Here is a 24897-nt window from a genome sequence, read left to right as displayed (position 1 = left end):
TCCACCATGGCTGCTCTCTCACTCCCACTCCTCAAAGAGGAAGGGGGAGAAAATATGACACAAAGTGCTCAAGGTTTGAGATAAGGATGATCTAATTAAGGGAAAAGGGCGAGGAAAAAAAAAAGAAAGAAAGGGAAAAAAAAAAAAAAGCAAAGGCTGGATGGAAGTACAGAGAGAGAAAAACAAAACAACAACAACAACAAAACAGTTACTCTCTAATTCTGATCATTGTTTGGCCATGTCCTGGGAAGCAGGGCCTCAATACACATAGTGGTTGTGCAGGACAGACACTTCCACAATGAGAACCGCCCCCTCTCCTTCCCCTTTCCCACTTTTTATTGCTCAGTGTAACACCATATGGCATGGAATATCCCTTTGGTTGGTTTAGGTCAGCTACCCTGGTGATCTCACCTCCCCATCACCTGCCCACCCCCAACCTGCTGGCTCTTGGAGTCTTGGGGGGAGTCCTGATGCTGTGCCAGTACTATGCAGCAGTAGACACAACACTGGAGTGATACTGGTGCTGTTCTAGCTACAAGTGCAGAGCACAGCACTGTATGTGCTGCTGCAGGGAAAGTTAACTCCATCCCAGCCAGACCCAGCACAGGGTGGCAGGAAATCTACATTTCAGTAATGTATGGGTCACTGTCACACATCTTGTAGATTAGCCGAGAAAGTTATAATGCTACAGATACATTAATTTTATAATATAATCTAGTAAAGATGATTTGATTTCTGTAAGAGTTTGATGACTCTAATAATCTGATTGGAGATCTTAATTAAGTAGGTAATACTACTCACTAGCCACAGAGTCTTTGAGTGAGCTGGAAATATTTTTCTTCTTTGGATGAAGAAGTTATAATTTTTCATTGCCTGATGATATTGTATGAATGAAATATCACAAAGGAGTAGAAACTTACATTACATTGCCCTGAACTTAAAAAGCACAGTTAAAATAAAATGTTGTCAGTAGTGTTAATCGTGCAAATCAACTTTTGGAAACTATTACCAGGACTTGAGTGTGATTAGAAAAGGAAACTTTTTTTTTTTTTTAATCTTTTATATTTGTACAATAGCCCTTCGGAGAATGAGTGAAACTCACTGAACTATGACTATGGAATTTGTATGGTGAAAGACAAGAAGAATTCAGTTCAGTATATTAGGTATTGGGTATTGGTCTCTTCTCTCAAGCACCAAATGATATGATGAGGGGAAATGGCCTCAAGTTGCACCAGGGGAGGTTTAGGTTTGGATATTAGGAGAAATTTATTCACTGAAAGGGTTGTGTGGCATTGGAATGGGCTGTCCAGAGAAGTGATAGTCTCCATCCCTGGAGGTCTTTGAGAAACATGTAGATGTAGAGCTTAGAAGCTTGGTATAGTGGTGGACTTGAGTACTAGGTTAAAGGTTGGACTAGATGATCTTAGAGGTCTTTTCCAACCTGAATGATTCTAGATTCTATGATTCTGTGTCCTTCCAGGAGAAAGAAGACCTAGTCTTAAGGTACAAGTTTTGTTAGCAATTTTTTCTGCCATCATGGTTCCCTTGTCTTTTTCAAGGGAACATGTAAAGCAAGTATCTTAGTAGGTTAGGGTTAAAACTAAACCTATAGCATACCTGCAAATGTACTACCACAGTAAAGCTGCAGAATTTATTTAACACATCTCAAAGATGTACAAACTGAATTCACAGTATTTCAAAAGCTTAGCTCAGAGAGATGAATAGGCAGTACTAAGAATCAAAGAAGGTATTTTCTCATACACTTCAAAGCCTGAAGCCTGAGACAGCTTCACTGTCAAATCACTGCCTGCTCTTGCTGTCATTTCAGAGTAGGCTGACTCAGAGTATGCTGTAAAAAATGTTCCTCTTCACTACCATTTTTATTTTACTGCACTAAGCAATATTGTGATTTTATGTTTGTTAGTAGAAAATCCTCTTATATGGGAAGTTACTTCAAAAATCCCTATAGTAGGAAAATAAACAATTGCCATACCACATACTCAGTGACCTAATATTTGGAGAAAAGGCTACACTATCACCCATCACAGACATCTGGAGAAGATACATGCAGATGCTTAATTTCAGCAGGTCACCATTTCCTGCAGTTATTTATCAATATTCACTTTGAGCTGAACTGAGCTTTGTAAAAGCCCCTTATCAAGGGAGCAGCAACTGATTGTACAGGAGGTACAACTTTGCTGATATGCTGATATGCAGAGTGGTAGCTCATGTTAGTGAAGACTGGGAGGCTGGTTCATGCTGGTGGCTGGCTGGACAGGAGTTCCATTTCACTAGTTCCCCCAGGCTCATGCCAAACTTTGGCAGGATATAGGGACAACGTATTAGTTGTACACCATTTTGGGGCATGTTATGCCTTCACTCAGTCCAAGACTGATGTAAGACATTAGATGTCTTACTTCGTAGTCACTGCCAATTTTGCTTTCAGTGCCAAAGTCTCTAGCCCTGGGTTCTTGTTTTGACTTTTATGAAATATTTTCCCTCTTAGATGCTGTTATATGCACATAAAGTACTGAGGAATTAAGACTTTATGAGACCTCCTCAATGCATTTTCACTGAAAAGCTAAGTAAAACTTAGCCTTTTGTTCTGTTCTTTTAATCTGAGCCACTGAGAAATAAAAACTGTATGAAAAAATGTTTCTGAGGTCTACTTTATAACAGACTGAAGTCGAGCCTATATATTCATGGAAGTTCTGAAAGTCTGATATGTTTTAATTAGAGAAATAGGTTAAACTGCAATCAAAGAGAAGGCTGAAAATTGCTTAACCAATGTTATTTGGAGATGCGTTTTATTTCAGTGCAAATTGGTAATGGCAGTTAGTGGGATTCTCTAATGGCAGCAAGAACCCAGTTTAGGAGAGATGGAATCACATGAGACACCAATACTACCCTGAGCACCACCATTAATTGTCCTTGAACAAATTCATTTAGGAACACTGAAATAGTTTTCTGCTTAGTTGTCTAACAGGCATGTAACCATCTAAAGAGATCCTGGAGGGCATAGTTTCTTATCTCATGAATCATCCACTAAGCACTGGATGATGCTGATTTGCAGGTGGGAGCCAATCTTACAATTGAAGTATGTCTTATCTAATCTACCTACTTCCTCGTATGGCTCCCAGCAGTGTAGTCAGCTGCAAGAAATCATGATTTTGCTTAGTGTTGGATATTTGAAGAAATCTATATTTCGGTTCTCATCCACTTCTAAATTAATTTTTTAATAAAACAGATTTTTTTGTATTAATACAATATTACTGTACATGTATGTCTAGCAACAGGAAAAATAGACCTTAATATACATGTATGATGATGTAACATGAACACATGTAATGTACAATGTAAGTAGTTTTTGTAAATATACATTTAAAATCCAACAAAAAATCCTGTATAAATGTCATTTTAATGTGACATTTTTACTTATTGTGTCCCTTTAGGAAAACCTACCATTTAGAAGAATATTATAAAGTTTTGTTTACTAATATTTCAAAAAATATTCTGAAATTGACTGATGAAAGAATATACTCAGGTAAGTTATTACATTACCTCGCTGTTTTAGCCAAATAACGCAATGCCACATCAAGAATCATACAGACTTTCTAATCTATAGGAATGAATAATTTGCTTTGTATAGTACCCTTTTACCACATTTATCTAGGTGTGTGTACTGGTATCCCTCTAGAGGTCTGTTATCCCTCTTACTCGTTAACAGTAGGACAAAGGTTATTTTATTGCAATGAGGTCTTAAAACTACCAACAAAAAAGGTGGGCATCACCTGCCAAGAAGGATTTGCATTGTATCTTTAATGTGAACAATGTGCATTAGAGACCCTGTATTCAACATTTGAACATAGGTGAAGGAAATTCTGTACTGAGCTTGAGTGGCATGACTGCATACAGCGAGCACTTAACATGGGTTGAAGTTAAGAAATTTGAATAATTTGTAAAAAGTTGCACAATCTGCAGTATTTTCACTTGGAGTTTGAAGCAAGAATTATATATCTCCTTGAGCATTTAAGAAATCAATTAAAAAGCAGAGAAAAAGAATTGATAGTTTTAAAAATTCAGAGATGCAGAATACTAGTAGACTAAAACTGTGCAGTGTCTGAGGTTTACCATCATTTCCTTTTTGCCTTAATTCCTGTTTTTCTGAGAGGTACATTCGATCTTTGAAATGTTGGATTGTACACATACGAGACTGTTATGTAGATACAGAAAGTACATTTAGTGCTAGAAAAGTAACAAAGGTACAGCTGAGAGGACAGGTTGCCTTTGCTTTTCCTGGAAAGTTTTTTTTTTTATTTTTTTAATTTTATTTATTAATTAATTTATTTTTTATAATATGTAGTACAGATGAACTGCCACCTCACTGCATCTTGTCTGATGAGGACTCAAAGGACTGAAAGAGACATTATAATCACTAAGCTTTAGAGAAAGGCACCACTAACATTTAAATTGCTTTAATAAAAGCAAACATCCATCAGCTACTTTCAGATTGTTTCCTTGTAGATCTTGGTTGGCATAAGAGACCCTCCTGAACCTTAACCTCAAGCTGTATGAGAAGGTTTTATTCCTTGACATTCAGGCACTGACATGGCTGGAAGCTGTCATCCTACTTTGTCTATGTGCTGTGTAACAGAAGAAAAGATGTTTCCAGCTGTTAGACACAGAGGCAACCCATCCTCCAGCTATGGATATGTATGGGGGACGCAAGAGACAGTCTGAGAACTGAGACATTTCATAAATACCCTCAAAGTAGCATTCAGCTATTGCATTCCTGCAACCCTAGAGAACTTTATTAAAACAAAAGGTAGAAATAGTGGTGCTGAAACCTGTCTAAGGTGGGACATACTCACATGCTTCCTCACTACCAGTGTAAAATAATCCCCTTTTGCCCTTGATGGCAGCTGCTGTGGAGTGGATGAGTCATAGAAACAGCATAGGTGCTGTGAAGTAGAAGAAAGGAAAATCTTTAGAGAAAGATACCAAAAGCAAAAGACAGTAGAAAAAGAGACAAATGAGAATTTTTCAGTCCCATCCCTCCCCTCCAGAAATATTGTTTGTAACCTCCAGAATCCTGACCTTAAGAAACAGAATTAATGTTTTTCTGTATTGCTAGTGCTTAAGATCTTCTCCTTCTCTTAAGTGAAAAAATAAGGTGGAAATGAGGAATTAAGAAGAGCAAGTATATTAAAATGTAAAAAATGGCAAAATCCATTATTACAACTCTCCTGTGGAGAAGTCTCTTCAAATTTAAACAAGGTTAGATATTATAAATGGAAGAGTAATTTCTGTTTCAGTAAATGCAAGAAATATTTTATGTACAGTATTGTGTGGAAAATTGCTAGGATAATTAACAATCAAATTACCAGAATGAGTATATAGTGGATATTAACCTTAAATAGCCATGGATTAGTACAGAAACTTTTCTTTCAAGTGTTTCCAGTGGACCTACACCAAGCAATTTTCTCCTTCCCACTTCAAATAATCAAATAAAATTTCACATTTTGGAATTTGTGATGTAGTCAATGTGCGAAGAAATAATTACTTGGCCATAATACACATCTCTGCACTGAAGTGTAGTAGCATGTACCTTAAATGAAAATGAGGCATGTCACTCTGAATAAATTGGGTGAAAATTCTGTTTAACTATGTATACAGATTTTCAGTGCACTGGCTCAATGATATATCAGGCTATTCCCTCAGTGAAGGTTCTTCTTTCAATCTCATCTTCATCAGCTGAGGCAGAAAATGAATATTTCAACTGATATGGTTACATTCTTGTGACTTGGTTTAAGCAGGTGATTTCAGAGTAAGATTTGCTTAGTTTTAGCATAGCTATTTGCATTGAAATTTAAATCACTAAATACATTTTAGTCTTGTAGTATTCTTATATTCTTGTATCTTGTATTCTTGTACTCTGTGACAAGAAATGTCTCCTGCTTCTAATTCCTGGCATTCCAATAGATAGTTGGGACCTAGTTTCTGGTAAAAATGATATATTGTTAATCTTGGAATTTGACTCTAACACACATACTCAGGTTTATAAACCTGTGGACCCCTGCTTCTGTGCAATAAATTAGGACTCTTGCCTTTTGCTTTTCACCTGTACTAAGCGTATTGTGTTACTGCATTCTTTGTATCTTGTACTCTTATTTATTTCTTGTGCTGTGTAACAAATAAATCAATATAGATAAATAATCTAACAGGTCCACATCTTTCTTGCTCTGTATGCCCCAGACCTAGACACATCACTCAGGTATTGCTTCACAAGAGCAGAGCAGAGGGGCACAATCCCCTCCCTCGACCTTCTAGCCACTCTGTTGATGCAGCCTGGGATGCAGTTGGCCTTCTGGGCTGCAAGCACACCCTGCTGGCTCATGTTGAGCTTTTTGTCTGCTAGAACCTCCAAGTCCTTCTCTGCAGGGCTGCGCTCAGTGAGAGCAATGAGTTCTTTTCCTAGTCTGTACTATACAGTAGTCTAGATTTTTCACCTGTAATTGCTTCACTGTGAAGACATTCCCCAGGCTGATAATGCTTTCCAGGACTGCCTAATGTTGTTCTGCAATGCTCCAAAGGTGATGTCATAGCAGAGGACGTGACTAGATTAGCCTAAAACATGGCTCACATAGCAGTAGAGCAATCAGCTGAGAAGTGACATAGCTTCTAAAATTTCTTGTGCTGATGAGTATAGAGTGTATGATTTCAGCATTTGTACTCCCTTAGTCATTTCCAAGTTATCAGTGTGCTTTGTTATTCATTAGTGTATTTTGAGAACTGCATGAATTCTGCTTAATTCGCCCATAGAAAAATTGCTAAATGATTTGACATTACACACAATTCATATTTTTTTAATAGAATTCAGAGATTCATTAAGAACATTCAGTTTTCAAGGACCAGTGATGTGATGTGAAGTTCAAGGATCCATTGTACCGAACATCATGAGTACACTTAAAAACAAGATAATCCCTAATCTAAAGAATTTGTAATTTGAGTTTAAATCAGTGAATAAAACAGTGTAGGAAGCATGGGGAAACAGATAACATCATGTTTGACTGTGCTTAAAACCAAAGAAGAATTCCTGGATGTAAGATTGGCAGGACAACGCTGACAAGATATGTTTCTGTCATGGAAAAGTATACACACGCAGTTTAAGTAAGAATACCTTGAATCCAAGATTTGGGCTCTATGCATTCTCAAGTTGATTTTTAAAACCAAACTGTTTTCTATTTCTTTTGTCTTTTGGCCTCAAATGACTAGTTTGAAAAGAGAAGGCACTAAACAGATTCCTTTATAACTCTGTAATCTTTACAGAAGTGGCAATCGAAGGTGATGAAAACATATTACACTCCCTTAATACAAGCCACGATAGTAAACATTTTGTAGAAAACCATCAATCAGGTAATCAGTAAGAAGGCAGTGAAGTTATTTTAGATTTTCTGAGCTTATTGTCAAACATCCTGACTCACATAACATGCCTTCATGAAGGCTATATAAATACATTAATAAATGTTAAGAAAAGTTAATCAATTGCATATGTCCACCCAGGACTCCATCATTGCCTCTGGAAACATGACGACACAGACCTTCGATATTCATCAGGTATATGCTGGAAAATGGCAATCTTATTAGTGGTGCTTCAAATTCCTCTCAAAATAGACTGTTTTCTGGAATGTGATGCCATTATTGACATATTCATTTGACAGGAAAAGGTAGAAAACCCACACAGGTCTATCACTGATGTTCATCTCTGCAGTCAATAGATACTTAAACATGACTGCAAATGTCTGTAGGAGGGACAGGCACTTCTAGAAAGAGGTTTATACTATTTCAAAATAAATCTCTAATCAATCGACAAAGTGAACCACCCTTGAAAATCTGTATCTCTTCATTAATGAACAAGAGAATGAGGAAAATAACTAGTGTAAGACCCTGTGAATTACCTGTAGTATTGAATAATGGAATAATGCTACTGTGAATTACACAGTAGTATTTGACACTAAATGTGAAAAAAGCAGATGTAATAGATTGCTTGCAGTTAGAAAGTAAGATTTTAAATAAATATTGATCTTCAGATATTGTCATTTAGTATCCTAGCCTTTTTCCTTCCTATATATTCATTTATGCTAATATGTTTTATTTAGCTTTAATAGGAAAAAAAGTATTCAACAGCAAAGTATAAATGAAGTGTGCTTATTTTACACTCAGAAGGCCCCAGTGCATCAGCACTGTGTGCACCAATGCACTTGAAGTGCTTACTTACACAACTGATGTCAGATATCAATGAGATCACTTCTATCACTAAATGCTGTTTCTTAGATTTGGCTTTAATTTCTTTGTAATGTGTTTCATTAATTTTTCACCACACAAACTGTCCTCTAGAAAATTATCTAAGGAAAACCATAATGAAGGAGTACTTACTGTTGTTTCCTCAAGGGTAAATCCCTTGTCTTAGTGATATTGTGCTCAGGGTTTTTCTCACCTGTCCAATATCTTTCACTTTGCAAAGATTTCCCAAAAGCTTCAGGGACTTTGACAATAATTTTTGACAGGCCAAAGTGAAATAATGTTCAATCTGAAGTGCACAATGCAGCAAAAGAGACTTGCTGATTCATCTCCCTTGTTGTAAATTATATTATTGTCATATACATTAGGAAGGCCATTTACATCTTGTTGTACCACCAAGATTGTTTCCATTCCTATCAAATAGAGATACTGTTATTTTATTTATTTATTTTTTTAAACTGAGTGTGAATCGTGTATTTGCCCTTTCAGCTTCACTGCATGTTAATAAAAAATCATTCAATTTTCCTTCCAACTTTTAAGTTTTAATTAAATCCTCCTCCACCTGGCTTATCTTGCTATTCAGTTCCATTTCAAGAAATATGTTCATTTTGTGTCTCCTGAAAATAGGGATCATCTTTCTTATTTTAATAACTCATCTTTCCAGTTTTTCTTTACTTATGCTATTTGAATAAACATTTCCAACTTGGAGAGGATGATGAATGTTGCTAAAATGGAAAAAGGGGGAGCAAATTGCATCTCCACCCACCATAAAATAGTGCTAATAATCTCTACAGCCATCCACATGATTTAGAGGTCCAAAAAGCCAATAGAAACACTTATTTGCATCTAGAAGGTGCTAAATAAGGATTTACCCTTAGCATTTATCATAAAAGAAAGCACATGAGAGGAACTAATTGCAACACTTGACATAAAGTTTCGGCTTCTTGTTGAGTGTACAGCTAGTGAATGTGCTTGACAGTTGCATAGACCACTCTACAACATAACTACACTATGAAATAGTCACACTGGTGAGGCAAGGTACACAAAGTACTAGGGATAACTCCCAGAAACCTGAGCTGGCATAGATGAGCTTTGCCTGTGTTGCCTCAGTACTACCTTCCTTGTGGGTAATGGACTGTTGTTTCATCGTGGTCTGACCATGTGCTCTTTGAAATTAGTCAGAAGAATATACATGCTGGATCATGGTATGCACATCCCAACTAAGGACAACACCTGATCAAGCTGTTCCTCTACCTCTTTTTCTAAAGTCTGAGATCATCTGTCCCCTCAGAAGAATCCAGTCTTTCAGAATATTTTTGAAAACTTGTCCCCGTGTTTCATCATGGGTTTGTGAGTAAGCAAATGCCTTCCCTTAGGAAGCCAGGTGGTGAAAGAGGAGACACAGGACCCTCTAGAACAGTTTGATTTTATCTTTCTAAACAAGGCTGCTTCATAGCCCATCCAAATGAAATTTCTCTAAACTTTTGACTAAGCAACCAAAGTAAGGCAAACTTTCATAATGACAAAAACTGGAAATGAATCCTAATGATCTTCCTACCTCAGAAACTCTTTACATCTAAAATAGGTCCAATTTACCTTCTGATCAGAAAGAATTCTTTAACCTTTACATTTATTAACAGTGAATAGAAGATATTTTAAGGTGTTATCAATTCACCGATGCAGAATCCTACTCAAATGCATTTCCAAAATCAGCTAATCTTAATATCTTGTTGACCTTGTGTTGAACTAATCCCAGAATATCTATTTTGTCATTAGTGCATCGGTTACCAGGTCCTACAAATTACTACCAGATCTTTTCTGCACTTTATTTTACTAGTCTTCTCTTCTGTCTAAAAAGCTCATAGGTTTAGATCTTTTTAATGTTAAATGTTATTGTTCTTTCTTAAATAAAATATTTAGTTTAAAAATCATCCTCAGACAGAAATACTAGCTGAAGCTAAGATATAAACGGAATGTGACAAATATTTTAAATCAATCAGAAATAAAAATTACACTCCATACTATGAATATTTTTTAATTTTTAATATCAAGTTTCAAAAATAATGTGTATTTCTTGAAGAATTTTTCTCTGTATCAAGGATTCTTTAGTGCAGTGATATGATGTTACAAGGACACTAAAAAATGCAGGACAACTTTGTTGGAAAGAAATTGAGCTAAATTTGCATTCTAAAGCTATGTTGCTGGAACCCTTGTGTTTTCCAAAGTCTGACACCAACACAGTTTCGTATTCAAGGAATAAGACTGGAAAACAACAACAACAACAACAACAAAGACAAAACAAAACAAAACAAAACAAAAAAAAACCAAGAGAGATGGAGAAATAAAAAAAGGAGAAAAGAAAAAAAAAAAGAAAATAAAAAAGAAAAAAATGAGAAAAAAAAATAAAAAAGAGAAAAGGAAAAAGAGAAAAAAATAAAAAAAAGTAAAATTGATTTTTGTGGAGGAAGAAAATAAACTTGCCACATTGTGATGTGGTGTGGGTTGTCTATAATTAACATTCCATAAAATTTTTATTTTTTTTAATTGTGTTCAGAACTATCCAGTCATGTCCTAGGGTTAGCTGTTGCTACAAATTAGTTGAAGCTTGGCTGTTTGTATACTCAGTGGTCTTGCCTTAAGTCCAACAGGTTGTGCTTTAAGCTTCAGTAGGTTTCAGCCCTGCTTCATCTTTGGCTTCTGCAAGGTATTTCGTAGGACCATGTCTTGTTTGTTACTCCTTTATGAGATGTGCAGGAGTGTGATTTGCACACTCCTGGTGTGCAAATCTTTTTGGAACAGATACCAGGTATGAGGAATGATGGGGATAACAAGTCTGAATGATTGGGTGTACTATGGCTGTGTGTAAATTGAATCTGTGTTTCCAAAAAGAGTTAAGACAGAAGTTATGACTTGCTTTGCTGTGCTGGCCAAGCACCAACCTGGTGTCTAGGTTGGTGAAATGGGATTTGTGCATGACAGTGAAAACACAGTCACAAATGCTGGATCCCAACAACAGATGTAACAAGTAGGCATTCTATTACAATGTAGGTATAGATTGATGCATACTACGGTTCAGCTCAAAACCACTTGTAAATCAATAACTTAGCCACCAAAACACTCACAGCAATAGCATTTGCCTGGACACTGGATGCCTTCATAACATCTCTGTCATTATCAGAAACACATGAATTATTTATATATTTATCTATTTACTTATTTTTTTGGAATATCCCTGTGGAAAACTAGGCACTCAAAACAACAGGGTTAAACCTTTTCATCCATGGCTCATTATTTGTCTTGAAAAGACCCTCAAGCCCATCATAACTCTTACAACATGAAGAAACCTACCCTCTCCACAAAGGACATTGGACCAAGCAAATAGGCCAATATTGTACATGCTTCCTGGGGACACACATACATGCAGGCAGTGATAATACATGATTTCTGAATCATGATCTGTTTGCTCACACACCACTGGCGTGTGATGTAAAGGCATCCAGCACCACTTAAGGGGAGGTATCTTGTTCACACAGCATGGCACAGTCAAGCCCAGAAGGACAAGATGGAAAGACAGCAGGCAGAGTGGAAAAGTAATGATGGCACTGGAAAACATACTGGGCATTTGGCACCATGAACATGCTCACACCACAAGCCCCTTTCTACTCTTCATTGCACAGAACTGGGCAGAAGTGCTGGCAGATTTCTTCATTTCCATTCACAGAATCACAGAATTTCTAGGTTGGAAGAGACCTCAAGATCATCAAGTCCAACCTCTGACCTAACACTAACAGTCCCCACTAAACCATATCCCTAAGCTCTACATCTAAACGTCTTTTAAAGACTTCCAGGGATGGTGACTCCACCACTTCCCTGGGCAGCCTGTTCCAATGTCTAACAACCCTTTCGGTAAAGAAGCTCTTCCTAAGATCCAACCTAAAACTCCCCTGGTGCAACTTAAGCCCATTTCCCCTTGTCCTGTCACCAGGCACGTGGGAGAACAGACCAACCCCCACCTCACTACAGCCTCCTTTCAGGTACCTGTAGAGAGCAATAAGGTCACCCCTGAGCCTCCTTTTCTTCAGGCTGAACAAGCCCAGCTCCCTCAGCCGCTCCTCGTAGGACTTGTTCTCCAGGCCCCTCACCAGCTTCGTCGCCCGTCTCTGGACTCGCTCGAGCACCTCGATGTCCTTCTTGTAGCGAGGGGCCCAAAACTGAACACAGTACTCGAAGTGCGGCCTCACCAGAGCCGAGTACAGGGGGACGATCACTTCCCTAGCCCTGCTGCCCACACTGTTTCTTATGCAAGCCAGGATGCTGTTGGCCTTATTTTGTTGGCCTTATTGTTGTTGGCACACTGCTGGCTCATATTCAGCCGACTATCAACCATCACTCCCAGGTCCTTCTCTGCCAGGCAGCTCTCCAACCACTCATCTCCCAGCCTGTAGCTCTGCTTGGGGTTATTGCACCCCAGGTGCAAGACCTGGCACTTGGCCTTGTTGAACTTCATGCAGTTGACCTCAGCCCATTGGTCAAGCCTATCCAGATCCTCCTGCAGAGCCTTCCTACCCTTGAGCAGATCGACACATGCACCTAACTTGGTGTCATCTGCGAACTTACTGAGGGTGCACTCAGTGCCCTCATCCAGATCATTGATGAAGATGTTAAAGAGGACCGGCCCAAGCACCGAGCCCTGGGGGACGCCACTAGTGACTGGCCTCCAACTGGACTTGACTCCATTTACAACTCTTTGGGCCCGGCTATCCAGCCAGTTTCTAACCCAATGAAGCATGTGCCAGTCCACGCCAAGAGCAGCCAGTTCCTTGAGGAGAATACTGTGGGAAATGGTGTCAAAAGCCTTGCTGAAGTCAAGGGAAACCACATCCACAGCCTTTCCCTTATCCACCCAGCGCGTCACTTTGTCATAGAAGGAGATCAGGTTCGTCAAGCAGGACCTGCCTTCCATAAACCCATGCTGACTGGACCTGATCGCCTGCTTGCCCCGCAAGTGCCGCGTGATGACAAACACATAACTGGCACCCTTGGTGTAGGATAGCAGTGAGCCTATGCATGTCCTATTCTGTGTTCTTGTCTTATTGAATCCTTCATGCTAGGGGATATCTTATCTCGGAATGAATGCACTGGACTAATTTATTTTCTTCACAACCCTGGAAGGATAATGTCATAGGAATATGCCCCTGTGTTACAGACACACAGGAAAAGGATCAAGGCCAGGACAAATGGATATCAAGACTTAAAAGTTCCCTGGGCACAGTTTCCCTTCCTCAGCTCCCTGTTCCCAAGGCCTGTGAACATAAGTGGCATGCTCACCACAAAGCATCCCATTCTTTCTCACACTTTGCAACAGATGGCTCTACTGCAGCCTTGCAACGTGGGCACAGGCAGGATAGCTCTGAGCTCTCCTCTTCTCCCCAAACTTGACTGAGAACTGCTGTGAACTCAGGCAGCACTCAAATACGTGGTCCTCCTTCTTTGGGAAAGGGTCCTCACCTGTCCCCAGACAGTCAGGAAGAGCTGGGGTAGATAGCTGGCTGCAACAGATTTTCCATTCACTGGTGGGAAACTATTGCCATGTTGCGCACTGGAAAGAAAAGGCTGCTTTTGCATCATATATAGAATGTTTTCTCAGTATTATTGAAAGGCAATCTGAACAGAAATGGATACCCATCAAGTAATCTATGTCTTCACTATAAAAAATATTAAAACTCCCTTAACTTTGTGCTGTGCTTAAACAAGAATGCATGATTGCAATTGCTGAAGCAGAAAGGCAGTGCCTGGCAAAGCGAACAAAGAACTAAGATTCTTTCATATTGCTATAGCATTCAGTCCATAGCTGTACATTTCAAATTAATAAAAACATTTAAATATTCATCTTTATTTAAAGTGATTCTGAAAATAGATAACATGAAAATAAATATTTCCCTTTAAGAGAAAATTAGATCAATTTCAGTAGCTATTTAACTGCTCACAGGTAAAAATATCCTTCATGATATCATAAATGTGAAATGCATAAAGAAAAAATGAAGTTAGGCAATCTTTAGATAAGTGAGTCTACCTATCTTCAGTTGAGCTGAATAGCTGATTGCTACTCAGAAGAGAAAGAAAGAAATAACAGCAACAACAAAAAAAGATTAAATATTTATGGAAGTCACTTGATTTCAACCTGAGCATTCAAATGGACTTATTTCATGGATCATGTTAAATAGATTTTCACTGAGTCTTCAAATCCTTTAGAGTGAGCAGAAGGAAATTTTACATATATACAAAAAAATACTTGTTCTTGCATATGAGAAAGTGAGCAACCCTAACTTTTTATTAGGAGTGGATAGGCCCAAACAGCCTGTTTTGTAAGTGTCTGTGAATGAAAATAGTGGCCTCTCTTAATAGATGACCTCTCTTAAAGAAAATAACACTCTAGTGTGATGAAACTTAGAATAAAGCATCTTGTTAGCAAGTGAGCTGGTTGTGTTTATATCAACCAGTATGTTAACATTTAAGAGTCTGTTATTTTTGCTCTAGCAAATCTAGCAGGAAGTGATTGATGAACAATTTTATTTCAGGGACATTGTGAAGCAAATAGCGCATATTAGCACCTCTCCATTAAGAAGCCTGACCTGAATTGAAAATGGTATATATGTTTCATGTGCACCTTTTACTGTCAAATTTTATGGACCAAAATGTATATATGCAGTAATGAAATGTACCTGCCATACAGTGAGATGGAGGTAAAGGCTATTCACTTTTCTTTTCTTCTTCTTTTTTTTTTTTTTTCTTTTTTCCTATATACCCTGTTTGTTATTCACTGATCAGTAGCTCATTTTGCTGATCTACATAGAGTAGTCCAAGAATTGCAATATATTTAACTGTGCCTAGATTAAGCTTTTGAATTTTTCAGTGCTTTTCTCCTTGAACACAATACATGAGGACAGAGTTTTCAATAATCCTATTACTTGCTACAGAAATAGGCTAGTGTTAGTGGAGTGTCTGATGTTTTCAACTTCCAATTAGTGACTGCAGTTCCTGCATATAAATTTGCAGAGTAATTTAACTGCTGTTACATTTATCAAACAAGAAGCAGAAACATTTCATACCTTCCAAGAAACCAGATTTTAAAGCTATTATAACTTATAAATTATATTATTTACTGAAATCTGCTTCTCCCATTACACGTTGCAAATTTAGAATACCTCGTGCTTCCTGAAGATAAATTCTTTTCTAAAATGACTATGAAATCAACTAGAACACCTTAGATGATAGTTTAAACTGTTTTTCATTTCTCTATTTGAATTTACGTGTCTGCATATCAGCACAAGTTAGATCGCGCTAGTATTTTTTCTTCCAATGGGATTTGAGTTCTTTCTGAAATTACATAGCTTAATTTATTCCTAGAACTTGGCAAGTACAGAGCACTTTAAAACTCTCCCATCCTGTCCCTCAGACACTCAAATACCTAATTTCTTAGCAAGAAGACATGAAGCAAGAGCCCTCGGTTATTCCTAAATGTACAAGAGTCTGGGGTGAGAAAACTGAATCTGAAAAAACAGATCCACCCTATTTATAAAATTAAGTATCTGAGTGTGGAACACCTTGTGCTTTTGGAAGTGTTCCTGCTAACTTGGGAGGCAACAGCTGAACAGAACCTCATGGGATGATTTTTTGATCAGGCCATTAAGATAAACACAGAACAAGCAAGCAAACCAAACCAAACCATAAAATAAATAAATAAATAAATGAATGAATAAATAAATAAATAAAGCAAACACAAAAGCCACCACAATTCTCTTCCTCTAAGGGCAACATGGGAAAAAAAAAAAGTTTCACACACAATGAACATCTTGCTAGGTGCATTGTGTTTTGTTAAAGCACAATTGTCATAGGAGACTTCATAGCACATGCAACCAACAGTTGATCAATTAAAAGATTGGGGTAAGCAGGGAAGAAGGTTGGTACAAAGTCTGCAGTCCTGATAGAGGGGAATAATGGAAAGAAGTTTGGTAAATACAGGGAGATACTTTGTGCAATAGATTTGTAGCAAGGACATCGATATCAGAAAGTATTTGGGATTAAGGTTCAGAAAAGTTTGAGTAGCAGGAACAATCTCTTCTGTAACTGTTTTAATTAGTGTGACTAGTTTCCACCTTTGTACAAAAAGAGAGTCAGAACCAAATAAACTTTGTATTGGCATGCACACTATTGCTCTTCATCTATGCCTCATTGTGGGCATTTGCTGATCTCTTGTCAGAGAAAGTGTGTTATGAATATACCTGAAGAATAACATGTCTGAGACTTTGCTATTTGTGGTGGGCTAGCCTTGGCTAACAGCAAAACTCCCACCCATCTACTTGCTCAGACACACTCAGCAGGAAGGGGGGCAAAGAGTAGGAGGAACGGGAACAAGAAAGCTCACGTTAAGGAGAGATCATTTACCAGTTAGTGTCATGGGCACATGGGCACTTGTGAAAAATAATTTAAAATAAATAAAAATAATTATTCAATTAAACAACCAGATTTAGGTAGTGGGAAACAAAAAGACAAACATTAAAACAACATATTTCCATTCAATTTTCTGATTTCTCTCAGTTCTGGAAGCTGTGACACTATTAAGTCCCTTTTTTACTTATTTTCAAGGGAGTACTGGATTGTTTGTATTGCCTTTAATAGGATCACAACTACTGTTGTTCTATCCTGAAATGCTGTCTGTGACTCCATCTCACACATCTTGTACATGCAGAGCCCAGTGATATTAATTCTCATCTTGTATATGGGTAAACAAATAATAAGTGTGTTCTGTTTTTGTATTATTATTATTGTTGTTGTTTTCATTTTGTTTGGGGTTCAGTTTCTCTTTGTTCACCTCTATTGCCTTTCCTTCAGATGGCAATCACTGGTGATGGCTAAAGACTCGACAGAAGACAGCAATGACTGTTGACAGATGGTTTGAAATGGAGTTATGTCCTGGATACCTGGTTTCACAAATGATTGGTTCTTGGAGCACTTCTCCTTTCCTACTCCTTTCCCAGTCTGTATCTGTGTCCAGCATTACTCCATCCCAGGTAAAGAACCCAGAATTTTCCTTTCTGGAACTTCACAACATTCATGGTTGTCCAGTATCTGTCCCATCTTTTCTACATTTATTGCTTAGTCTAGCTGAACTGCTTGGACAGTGAGCATATTAAGCTCGTGAATGAACTCTTAATTCCCCTTGGTATTCCTGGATAGATGTTCCTGTGGCCTTAGATTCTGTGCAAAAAGTTAACCTTTGACTAGCTACTTGCCACATGTGTACTCCAAGTACTATAAGTACTATAGGCAAATTGCTGAAAAAATTTTCCACTACTGCATTTTTGAATCCTTGTGAATAATAGACAAGACACCTGTATTTTTTAAGCAATAGTGTGAAGTATGTGGATCTTTAACTCAGTCAAACCTATAGTGTCAAGTATAAAATATTTCTTTCACCCCCTCACTTTGACTGTTTTGTAGCATTTTTCTAATGCTTTCAAGAGATGATTATATTTCAGCCAATTATAGTTGTTCTTCAGTGATTGCTGAATAATACTTCTCTATAGCTGTTCTGAAAGAGGACACAGACATTGGATGTCTTTCTAAAATTTAATGCAATTTTGTGGTCATTTATTTAGAATTACTACAGAATTCCTTTCTCCCTGTGAAGGTGCCATAACCCATTTGCACACCTGGTACATGTACTGAGAGGTATAGAGGTTCATGCATCATGCAGCCCAAAGATCAACATAGATTCTGCACTGAAAAAATAAGCCACCAAAGAATGTTCACACCATGCCTAAAAAAGATCCAGTCTCAGAAAAGCATGCAAAGAATCTTTCCTACTTCAGCTTGGCTCACTGAGGTTTTGTCTTCCTGCTGATCATTTTATTCTGCTGAGAAGCTCCATAGTTTTGACTTGCACTTATGACAGGTTGTGACACCTGGAATCCTGACAACATCCTGTCTGCTCATGGGGTATTGGAGAAAGTTACTGCATATTTACTGTAGAAGCAGAACACGCCCATGGACAGGCATCATAGTATAGATGGTAACTGTAATTGTGTTCCCAAACTTATGCAGTAATAATTATTTGTCTGCTTATACTGCTTGTAAACTTACATTAGTCTTTGAATTAGTTAAGTTCTACAAAACTGAGGAAATACTGAATTGGAACCTCTGTCTAGAAAGATAAGGGGGAGGGAGGAGGTGATAGCCCTGTTTTACTCCTTTCTTTGCTTATGACACAGGAAAATCTGGGGTGTCTTATCAAAACTGTTCAGTTTCAGTCATGAATATGTAAGAGTTTCATCCATCTGTCCAGAATTCTTGACAACAGCCTCAGTTCACACTGGTTCTCTGCCACTCACAAACTACCTTCAGACTCACTCTGAAATGCAATAAGCAGAAATTATTTTATGAAATACGGTACTTGCATCCTTTAATCTCTATCTTTTCATCAGTCTGATGAGTATTTAAGTGAGATTCTATTGCCCTTTCAATTAATAGCTGAATGTAAATTTAGATTCAAGCAAGAATGCAAACAACCTTTTTCTATGGACACAGATATTTTGCATACAGAATAATGATAATTATCCAGTCAAAGGATACTGGCCACTCTAAATCTCCTCTCTTCTTCAAAACATGGTTCAGAAATATTAAATCCCTGTACCAGCCAAGTAGACAGACCTGATAGCTTCAAAGAAGGTTGATTAACTTATCAACCTTGACCAGTCTTTGGGATAAAAAACGAAGTACCTGCTTGCTTTATTAAAACTGGGAACCCAGACATCTAGGAAACTTTTCATTAGTCAAAAAGTATCTAAGATACTGATTGTCAGTTGATTGTCAGCCTAGAAAAGTACCACCCTGACTAGCAGAATAAAACAAAATCTTTCTAATAGGATTGACCTTCGTATGCTATTGGCAAGTGACACTAGCTTTAGGATGCAGAAATCCTTGTGGAAGAAGTCTCAAGGGAAAAGCTATTTTGAAGCTAACCAGTAATGAGAATTTTCCTCAGTAAATCACTGGTAAATTAGCTGCTTTGAAAAGACTGCATTTAAGATCAACAGCACAGAAAGCTATTTGAGAATACTTTTTCAAGTACTGAATCAGTCACTAGGACTTTCAGAGACATATCAATGCTCATTTTGAATGTTGAAATGTTTTGGAAGACATGGAGTATATCTTTGAGTGTTTTAAATAAAATCAAACAAACAAACAACAACTTAGCTGGAGATATGTCTCTGTAGTAAGGATGTCAATGAATGGCATCATCCCTTAAAAATGTCATCCCAGTGAAGTTGCTGCAGCTGGAACTGCAATAATCAAAGGGATTGCTGGTTTAACATTGATATCTTTTACCATGTGTTCACATGTCACTAAGGATTTCGTCCAGTTTCATTGACAGATCATTAAATGATCTATTTTGTAACTTCCTGAACTCTTGATTAACTAGGAATAGGACTTTAAATATCCCCAAACTTAAAAATCTAAAACTATCCCTCTCCATTTTAATATCTGTTATTTTTAATAACAAAGTTTAAATTATGTGTCATTTTATCCTATTGGTATTTGCAGCCAGTTATTTAACACTCTATCATGCTGCCCACTGACATGGCAGGAAGTGGTAAAAGAGACAATACATGGAAAATGCTTTTAAGGAAAAGGAGCAGGAAGAGAATAAACTATTTTCATAGCATTCATGGTGGAGGAAAGTATGTAGTATAAGATACTTAAAACTTCTTCTTCTTCTCCTTCTTTTTCTTTTCTGAAAAGAAAGGAAAAAGAATCTAAGCACATCTGCTTTGATGGGATCCAACAGTTGAAATTGCATACTTACTGCTCTCACAAGGTTGTTCCCTACTCTGAGCAAAGTGGTTATATAAGTGGCTGCTGTCTATAGTGCTAGTCTTTCAGGATTACCACTGCAGGCTTTAAAATTTCTCTGGGGGATTAGACATGTAGTTAATAGAAGCAATGGGCATGCATACAGTAAGTCTGTGCAGGGAGCAAGAATTCCAGAAAGAGGAAACATTGCCTGATAAAGTCCCCGGAGGATCTTCTAATCTAATGCAATCTAGGGGTCATTTATTTAAATTTTTATTCTCAAACAACAATAGAACACCCAAATAAAGGCGGTCTGAAGCATAAACCACTAGACCAGACTGCCTTTATATTGAGTATTGGAATGAAGTTACTATACACTGATATGTCAGTTTAGCTGGTTTCATTGCCATCACAGCATTATAGTAATTTTTAATCACAGTGTCCTTACAGTGGTCCCATCTGTAGAGGGTCTTTCAGTCACCATGGTTTGAGTGTGCTGACTCTTTAGTGTGGAAGGAAACCAAAGCATCCAGATATGTTGCAGCACTCCAGAACTATCTCTGGCCTCAATGAAGGAAGATTGTAAATAGATGAGGAGCAAATACATGTAGTAAATCATTGAAAATGCCTAGCAGTTTAACTTTAGTCTGATGAAACTCTGAGCAAACAGGTAATTTAATTAATACTTTTTCAAGAGAGTAGAAACAGAGAAAGTGACTTCAGAAAATTGTTCTACCCTATGCCTTTCATATCTAGTTCATTGAAGTCTGATTTAGGTCACCAAGGTCCGTAAATCATTAGTATTCAGGTACGTAAATTAAGCTTATAGTCTTCCATTCCTAGTGAGCACAGAAGCTTATACTAACTGTTGCTGATGAAATGGTTTAGTGTCTTGAGGGTTTGACTCTCCACTTTGTTCTCTGAAAGGCACTTTTATCAACAATTAATATGAGTTAAAACTTGTGGCAATAGTAAGGTTTTACTAGACATTTTCTGGTCAGGAGATACACAGAGCATGTCAAAAACTTATGTGACAGGAATTTTAATAGATTTATCCTGTATATCCAGAATTAAGTGAGATGAATAAAAATCTGTTTGTAAAACTATCAAAATGGAGTGAGAGTGCCTAGGGATAATTAGGATTTAAACATGGTTCCCAGACATCTAAAACCTGGTAACAATAGCCAGCAATCACTTGAAAAGAGTAAACTTAAAAAGACAAATGCAGTTCTCCCTTTACATTTGCTCTTCATTATGAGTGTGACTGCATATATTACAGAGTCCTAACTTACATGAACAGCTAAATATAGGATTGTGGAAAAAAAAAAAAAAAAAAAAAAAAAAAAAAAGATGAAAATTATCTAAAAATATATAGTCTTAGCAGCCACTGCCCCTTAGGAAAGTTTGTTCAATATCATAAAAATTACACAGGGGATACCATTGGAAAACCCTGATTGACCAAAAGCATCTATGGTGAATACAAACTCAAGAAGGGAATATGGTACTATAATACCATAGTCTATTGGCCTGAACAGAAAAAAAAATAACATGGGATCTCTGCATTGGGGAAAAAAAGGTTAGTGATGCTGAGTCTGCTTATGGGTAGTTGAATGATCAAAAGGTTTATAAAAGGGAGTGAGACAATGAACAGATAACCAGTAAAGAAACACAGTAATAAAAGAGCAGAATCATATTAGATTCTGAGTAACTAGCACACATAGCATTATAATCACCCCCAAGGATTTGGTAGTAAAAAGGTAGAGGGTGAGCATTAGGGTGTACATTTGCAAAATCAGAGTGAAAGGTAGTTGGTCTGTAAAAGGCTTGGGTCATCCTTACAATGATTGGTAGATAGCATGTTATCTTAGCAACTGAAAGGAAGATAGTGTATATCAAATAAAACTGGAATATGACTAAATGAGGAAAAAAAAAAAGTCAGGCTATAAGTATTGTCAAGGTAAATAGTATGGGCAAGTGGGACTGTAATGTCATGTAAATCATGGAACAAGATCCCTTAGGAGAGGTAACATGCCTCTAAGGAATAGGTACAAAGCTACTATTGACACTAGAACTCGCACAGTCCAGTAATTAGATCCTTTATTTTTGCAACAACATCACAGATTTTGTTTCACTTTTTAAGTCATCTGTGCCAGAGATTTTATCTATGTAATAGATGTGATCATACAGTTTACTAAGTAGGCATTCCTTGGCTAGATTTATAAATGAATGTATCAACATTTCTGGGGGAAGGTGGTGACTATAAAATTCAAATACTACCTTGTCAGGGTATTAACTCTACGTATTTATAGAGGCTCTAATCATTTAACCTGCTGGAATTGCTAAAACAGATCTGTGAAGGATGGAGACTGTTTAGATACAGTACAATGATGCCTTTAGGTTCAGAATAAACAGAACCCAGTGCAGCAGAGTGCAATCAATCACTGTGGCATGTCATAGAGAAACGCAGGTGCTACTAGGGGTCTGTTTGCTGAACAGCAAGATCTCTGTTATGTCACTATAAGATGCAGACAGTTACACAAAAGGACTACACTGCATTAGGAGACAATGTTGTGTTCTTCCCTGTGAATGCAGAGAGTCGGATAAAGCAAATGTGAAGGATGCTCCTGTGACGGAGGAAGCTGTTGCTTTTAAGCTCAAATTTAAGCTCATTTAGGTATGTATGACTTCTACCATCCAAAAATTTTACCTCCAACAAAGGGGAAATCTTTCAGTGGTCTTACTCTTCAAGAATGTTTGGATATTACTGGTCACCTCCAGATTCTTTTAGGACCCCTTCCTACTAAATATGAGTACTAAATGTGAGCTTTCTGCCTTTAGAGATATTCCTGCATATAGGGCTCTAATCAGACCCATGCATACTTGTAAAGGCAAAATCTTTGAAAGGAAAACAGACTGAAAGATTGCTTGGCCTCTGACACTAATGTAGGAGAAGGTAAAATATATTTTGAAGATTGTTATAAAAGTTTTGTTTGTTTGTTTGTTTGTTTGTTTGTTTTAAACCAGTGTGTTAAAGATTGAAATAGAAAGAGATTTTCCATTAAAGGGTTGGAACAAGAAATACATTTCTATCAAAGAAAAGGTTACTGAGAACATATTTCCAAGCAACCCTAGGAAATTTTAGAGTTAAATCCCAGTGAAATCGGTAACCAATTTAGCCCTTGCTGAGAGTTCTGAACAGAAGACAGACAAAAACTTATTTTTTTCAGTCAGACTCTGCTTGGCCCAATGTGAGCAAGAAACCAAAATTTCCTGTGTGGTGCCTCAATCAGAGCCCGTGATTGAGAGCCTCTGGTGACTGAGCTGCTTCCCAGACTTAACAATGGCAGTAAGAACAGAAAGAACACACACTGTAAGAACACGCTGTAGGTGAAGGCCATGACAGTACTTGTTTTGGGTGCTTTTAAGGCTCATCATTAAGTGTCATGCAACATCCATAAGGCCTAGTCTTGGCCTGACATCTTCTGCAATCACTTTTTTTGGGACTATCAGGAGATCTTATTGTTAGGGAAGTGTCCATACTTGCAATAGAAATGGTGTGGACTAGCTCATTTATGGGTGAGAAATAGAAAAATCCCACCTAAACATTTTTGTTTCTGCATTTTATAGGGAAGTTTCATTGTCATACTGCATTGTGGGGGCAGTGTCATCTCTCAATTTTTCACAAGGAAGCTATTAGCCCATTGTGTTCCCAGTAATAGAAGCCACTCTCTAATACAAATAAGAGAGTTTGTGGCATGTAGTGCTTCTGATCTCCTACCTGAAAACCTTGAAGACTGCCCCAATGTGTTTCAGCATACATAACTTACCCTTTCCTCAAGGAAAGCCACTATTAGCTTCCTGATTTGCTAGAAATGCTAGGAAGGGAACAGAGGAACAAAGATTACTTCTCCTTTGATATCAGATTACTTCTGCTTTGATACATGCTTCCAGATGACCCATAAGAAAGGCCCATGAGCATAGTTTTCTTAGGAAAAAAAAAAGCATGAAAACGTGACATTATGTATGAAGAACTAGGTTTTATGCAGAATCAAGATATAGCTGTGTGTACACCCAAATACTGGACTGGGGAAAATTCTGAGGTTTTCTGTGTTAAAAATAACTATAATGTCTTACTGTATTAACCTGTTCATTTCCTACTTAATGTACCGTCTAAGCCTTCTGTCTGTTGGAAGTCTGCTTCCTTAGAAGTGCTAACCCCACTACAACACTGTGGTTATCCTTTAAGAATCCTTTAACTTCAGTAAATGTCACTTCTCTAGGTAGGCTTATTTATTTATTTATTTATTTTCCTGGGGCTGTGCATGGGAGGAATAATAAAGCATTGGAAAAATATAGTGTTCTTGCAAAAAATGAAAAGGAATGATTGGAGCTGAAACACTGACACTAACTTTTAGAGAGAATACATAGACCTTTTCATTACCAGCAGGTAGCACCAGTAAATAAATCCTTAGGTAAGAACAGTGATTTGAACTTTTGTTCTGCATGTTTGTATTTAACTTCACTGTGCAGACAATAGTCTTTGTAGCAAAATATATGCCAAAGTTAATGAGTGTTTTTGAGTGTATTTATACCATCAGCTGTTTATACATTCTGGGAAGGGCATTCTCATCTATGAGTGCTACACTTCTGTAAACATATATTTGCTGAGAGGACAACATAATCTACCTGTGCTCCAAGGACATACAAGTTTTACATAATGTGTTGCTGGTAGGAAAATATCAC

The sequence above is a fragment of the Anas platyrhynchos genome, chromosome 3 (genome assembly GCF_047663525.1).
Source record: "Anas platyrhynchos isolate ZD024472 breed Pekin duck chromosome 3, IASCAAS_PekinDuck_T2T, whole genome shotgun sequence".
NCBI lineage: Eukaryota > Metazoa > Chordata > Aves > Anseriformes > Anatidae > Anas > Anas platyrhynchos.
The sequence above is the reverse complement of the archived record's forward strand: the minus strand, read 5'-3'. Positions refer to the sequence as shown.